Source organism: Telopea speciosissima, chromosome 7 (assembly GCF_018873765.1).
Source record: "Telopea speciosissima isolate NSW1024214 ecotype Mountain lineage chromosome 7, Tspe_v1, whole genome shotgun sequence".
Lineage (NCBI taxonomy): Eukaryota > Viridiplantae > Streptophyta > Magnoliopsida > Proteales > Proteaceae > Telopea > Telopea speciosissima.
The window spans coordinates 39,340,668-39,346,977 of NC_057922.1; positions in this window are offsets into that span (position 1 = coordinate 39,340,668).

Here is a 6,310-nt window from a genome sequence, read left to right on the forward strand (position 1 = left end):
ATTGTGAAAATTAACGAATGGAGTGGAGATCAATTTTTTCATCGAGGCATCCTGAACAAAGTGGCAATGTACTTCGATTTGTTTCGTCTTCTCATGAAAAACAATATTATTAGCAATGGAAATGGCCGCTTGGTTATCACAAAACATTTCCTTTGGCTTGTCAGTAGAATAACCAAGTTCTTGAACAAAGGATCGGAGCCACATCATTTCAGCTGTAGTGTGAGCCATAGCTCGATACTTAGCTTCACCAATAAAACGGGCAACATTAGTGTTAACAGCCTTGGAATGAATGCTTGAGTGATTAGAATCGATCACCCAAGCCCCTTTATTTATATTAACTTGAAGTACATCTGATCAAAGTACAAATAGGAATAATAACACCTCAGTCCTAGTCCTACTAGGAATTTCTAATACAACTAGGAATGCCAGAATAGGACTCGGCTGAGTGTAAAACAATAAAAATAAAATAAAATAAAAGAATCTAATCTGACTAGCACTACTCCTAACATGACTAGGACTAATCCTAATCAGCTAGGACTAGTAGCACTAATCCTAATCAAACTAGGACTGCTTACCCCAATCCTGTAAGCAGCCTATTCCAACACTCCCCCTAAAGTTGGAGCAGAGATGTCGATCATGCCCAACTTGACTAGATTGGGATGGAACAATTTTCCAGACAATCCCTTGGTGAAGATATTAGCAAGTTGATCCGCAGATGTCACAAAGGGAATACAAATCAACCCAGCTTTTAACTTCTCTTTGATGCCTATCTACCTCAACATGCTTGGTACGATCATCTGATCTTGGGTTGTGTGCTATCTTGATGGCGACCTTATTGTCGCAAAGAAAGACATCATAGGAAGACGAATAGGAACACCAAGATCTTGTAGCAAACCTTTAAGCCATAGTAACTCACAAATACCTTGTGCCATAGCTCGAAACTCAGCTTCGGCACTAGAACGAGCAACCACATTTTGCTTCTTGCTACGCCATGTGACAAGATTTCCACCTATTAAGGAGCAATACCCAGAAATAGACTTCCGATCTGCAGAACCAGCCCAATCAGCATCAGTGTATGCTTCTATCTGTAGATGACCATGCGTAGACAAAAGAATTCCTTTTCCAGGAGCTGACTTCAAATAGTGTAAGATACGAAGAACAACCTCCATATGAGAAGAGTAGGGATCATGCATAAACTGGCTCACAGTACTCACGGCGACAGTAATGTCAGGACGCGTGTGTGAAAGATAAATCAACTTCCCTACAAGTCTTTGGTACCGGCCTTTATCAACAGGCTCACCCTCTTTCTCCTTGAGTTGAACAGTAGGGTCCATAGGAGTATTTGAAGGATGACAGCCTAGCAACTGGTCTCAGTCAATAAGTCTAGGACATACTTCCTTTAGGAGAGAAAAATGCCTTTAGAAGATCTAGCTACTTCAATCCCAAGAAAGTATCGTAGTTTCCGTAGATCTTTAATCTCAAATGCTTGTCCAAGGAAGGTCTTCAACCGTCTGATCTCATCACCATCATTGCCAGTAACTACTATATCATCAACGTAAACTATAAGAACAGTGAGTTTTTCACCAACCTTCTTTATAAAGAGTGTGTGATCAGCATTACTCTGCTTATAGCCCACAGAAATCATGGCCTTGTGGAACTGGCTAAACCATGCTCGAGGTGACTGCTTCAGCCCATAAACTGCACGTTTCAGTCTACATACTTTTCCTTGGTTTCTGTCATAAGAGAACCCTGGTGGAATGTCCATATACACCTCCTCATCCAGTGTTCCATTTAGGAAGGCATTTTTTACATCTAGCTGCTGCAAATCCCATCCAAGGTTGATTGCACAAGATAATAACACACAAACAGTATTTAACTTTGCAACAGGTGCAAAAGTTTCTTGGTAATCATTGCTGTATGTCTAAGTGAACCCCTTGGCCACGAGTCGTGCCTTATACCTATCAACAGTGCCATCCACCTTCTGTTTCACCACAAACACCCATTTACATCCAACGGTTTTCTTCCCAGGTGGAAGAACCACAAGCTCCCATGTGTTATTTTTCTTCAAGGCGTCCATTTCTTCCATCATAGCTGCCTTCCACTTTCCGTCTGATAAAGCTTTTAGCCAATTGTTAGGAATACAAACAGAAGAAAGAGAGGAAACAAAGGCACGAAAGGATGGGGAAAGGGAATCATAAGAAACAACATGAGATATGGGATGTTGAGTGCAAGTTCTGACACCTTTGCGAAGAGCAATAGGTAAGTCAGGATCATTACCAGGTAGAGAGGCAGGTTCTAGATTTGGGTCCGGCAATTGGATGGGTACTGGAGCAACAGTTGATTGAACCTGCTTATGTTTCCTTGCATAGGTCTTCACATTACTGGCATCAATCCTCCTCTGAAATTCACTAATAGTCCTCTGGATAGGAGTCTGGACCGGGGTAGATTGCTCCCCCTGAATAGAAATGGTCTCCCCCTGTATAGGAACCTCTCCCCCTGACTCAGGGGGAGTACTAGGGGCAGGCTGAACTGGTTCAGACTCATGGTAAACAGACTGAAGTGGAGGTGGAGAGTCAATAGTTAGCACATCTTCACTAACACTCTCCCCCTGAAGAGGTGGGGACACAAAATATGGAAATATTTTCATGAAAGATAACATCCATGCTGACAAAAGTCCTGCGGGATGGAGGGTAGTAGCATTTGTACCCCTTTTGGGTAGCAAAGTAACCCAAGAAAATGCAGCGGAGGCTACGTGGGTCAAGTTTACCAGGGGACCTAGTATCCCTAGCATAACAAACGTAGCCAAACACTTTAGGTGGGACTATAAAGGAAAGAGAGCCAAGTAATAGCTCAATAGGGGCTTTTGAAATATGAACCCGACTAGGCAGCCTATTAATTAAATAGGCTGCAGTAAGGACAACATCCCCCCAATAAAGGGTAGGGACATTTCGAGCAAACATAAGGGCCCTAGCCACCTCCAAGAGGTGGCGGTTTTTTCTCTCAGCCACACCATTTTGGGCTGGAGTGACGACACAGCTGGTCTGATGGAGGATTTCATGTGAAGCAAGGTATTTGTGGAACTGACCTTCCATATACTCTTTCCCATTGTCACTCCTCAAAATTTGACGAGTGGCATTAAACTGGGTCTTAATCATGTGATGAAAGTGTTGAAAACATAAAAAAACTTCACTTTTTGTGTGCATAAGGTATACTCAGGTGAACCTAGAATAGTAGTCAATGAAAGTGACATACCACCGATGGCCAGTTAGGGAAGCTTTCCTACTAGGCCCCCACACATCAGTATGAACAATATGAAATAAGGAGGAGGATCTTTTATTAGAAATAGGATAAGTTGAACGTGTCTGTTTAGCCAACACATAAGGCTCACAAAAAAATTCTTCCTTATTACAATCTTTAACTAATACTGGAAATAAATTTGGTAAAGTACCTAAGGGGGGATGGCCTAGTCTAGAGTGCCATTTATGTAAATCAGAAGAGAAAGATGCCGAAGGTAAAGCCTGAGAAGGATCGCCATCAAGCAGGTACAATCCGCCATGCACTTTACCCGATCCACTCGTCTTCCCCGAGTCCAGTTCCTGAAAAACACAGTGAGTGGGAAAAAAGGTCACTTTACAATTTAGGGATTTAGTGATACTGCTAATGGAAAGAAGGTTAGTTGTAAATTTGGGAATATGCAACACAGATGACAGTGTAAGGGAAGGAGAACAACCAATGGATCCTTTCCCTGAGATGGAGGAGAGGGAACCATCAGCAATTTTGACTTTATCCTTACCAGAGGCAGGAGAATATGTATTAAAAAGGCTAGAAGAACCTGTCATGTGATCAGTAGCACCGGAGTTTATGATCCATGGAGTGGATACTACTGATACACAATGGCCAGCAAAAGAAATACTTGTACGGGCAAAGAAGGAACCTGAATTGGCAGCAGACGTAGTAAAGGCAGTTGATGTGTTCAACATACGACGCAAAGCCTGGAGTTCTTCCTGGGGGAAACGAATGTCAGCAGTGCGAGTTGGAGCTACACTTTCAGTATGATTGGCTTTGTTTTTAGACTTAGCACGACCACGTTTGGTCTCAAAATCAGCTGGCTTTCCATGTAATTTCCAACACTGAGCCTTAGTGTGATATGGTTTGTGACAATGCTCACACTTAACAGGCTCTTTGGTAGTAGAAGTAGCAACACTGTCAGCAGAAGCAACAGGAGTGGAACCAGTAGTCTGTAAGGCTGATCTCTCAACTTTGGGAGTAATCATCATGGCAGCCCTTCGTGTCTCTTCACTGTGAACATAAGAAAAAGTCTCCTCTAGTGTAGGGAAAGGAACCCGTCCAAGGACTTGCACCCGAATAGGGTCATAGTCATCATTGAGGCCAACCAGAAAATCATCGACATGGAATTGGTCTACATAGGTGTGGTAGGCAGTAATATCAGTAGTAGTAGTCGGCTGGAACGGAGCATAGTGATCCAATTGCTGCCATAAACACTTGAGGGCAGCATAGTATTTGGTGACAGTCATCTCCTTCTGGGTAGTGGTTTGGAGTGTCTTCCTGATTTCATAAACCTGAGCACCACTACTTGAACGACCATAAGTGCCCTTGACAGCTGTCCATATCTGTGTAGCAGTGTCAAGGAGAAGATACTGACTAGAGAGGTCAGTGGTCATAGAGTTGAGAATAAAGGACATTACCATTGCATCATTGGCAGCCCATTTAGTACGAGTAGCCCCTTCTTCAATAGGTTATTTGGTGGTGCCAGTAAGATGGCCAGTGAGTCCGCTTCCAGCCACTGTTAGGGATAATGATCTGGCCCAAATTAAGTAGTTTGTACCATCAAGCTTGATGGCAGCAGCATAAGGGAGAAAATCAGACCTAGTTTGATCTCCTCCAGAAGTAGCAGTAGTCATCTCTGAGTCACCAATGATTCATCCAGGCAAAAAAAATCAGAGCTGCCCTGTGGTAACAAAAACAAAGGCTGGAATACAGTAACCAACTGCCCTTAAACCAAAACCGAGAAGCAGGGTTTAAGAAAAAAAACCCTAAGAAAGGTAATCGATCTGGTTTTAGGGGTCTTCAAGTGCTGAGAAAAAAATCTGCAGATATAAGGTCTTCAAAGGCTGAGAAAAAATCTGCATTGATGGTACTGATTGTTGATGAAGTAGATGTGATAGCAGCTGTCCAATAGAAACTGCAGGAATGGATCCCAATAATCAAACCAGTTTCAAATTGATAGAGGAGACTGATCTGCAGGTGGGGAGAACTCCAATCAAAATCGCAGAGGAAGGTGCAGCAGCTATCGATCCAAAAAAGGCTTCTTAAAGCATCAAGGGATGAGGTGATTAATTAGGGCAGCATCTAAACAACAGATCACCTCATTAGATCTGCCCTAATTCAGAAGAAGAAACCAAAAAAAAGTGAAGAAGATCGGATGAAAGAAAGAAAAAAAAAAAAAAAAAAAAAGAGAGAAAACTGAGAAGGGGAGAACCAGAAATCGAGAAATCTGTTCTTAGATCAGATTCTGCTCTGATACCATGTTAACAGCCTTGGAATGAATGCTTGAGTGATTAGAATCGATCACCCAAGCCCCTTTATTTATATTAACTTGAAGTACATCTGATCAAAGTACAAATAGGAATAATAACACCTCAGTCCTAGTCCTACTAGGAATTCCTAATACAACTAGGAATGCCAGAATAGGACTCGGCTGAGTGTAAAACAATAAAAATAAAATAAAAGAAAAGAATCTAATCTGACTAGCACTACTCCTAACATGACTAGGACTAATCCTAATCAGCTAGGACTAGTAGCACTAATCCTAATCAAACTAGGACTGCTTACCCCAATCGTGTAAGCAGCCTATTCCAACAATTAGTCTGTTTCTTACTCCTCCATGTAACAAGATTACCTCCAAAGAAGGTACAATATTCTATAGTTGATCGTCGATCACCATCAACTCCAGCCCAATCAGCATTAGAATAACCAACAATACTAGTGTGACATAACGTCGATAAATAAGTCCTTCCCTAGAGCACCTTTAAGATATCTCAATATATGACATACTGCTTCCCAATGAACTTTCTTAGGTGTTTGCATGAACTGACTAACCACACCAACAACAAATGAAATGTCAGGTCGGGTAATAGTAAGATATATAAGTTTACCGACAAGTCGCTGATACTGATGCTTATCTTCAAATTCCTTATCATCAGACGCTTCAAACTTGACATGAAAATCCATAGGGGTATCTATAGGCCACAATTTTACATTCCCGTCTCACTCAGAAGGTCAAGAACAT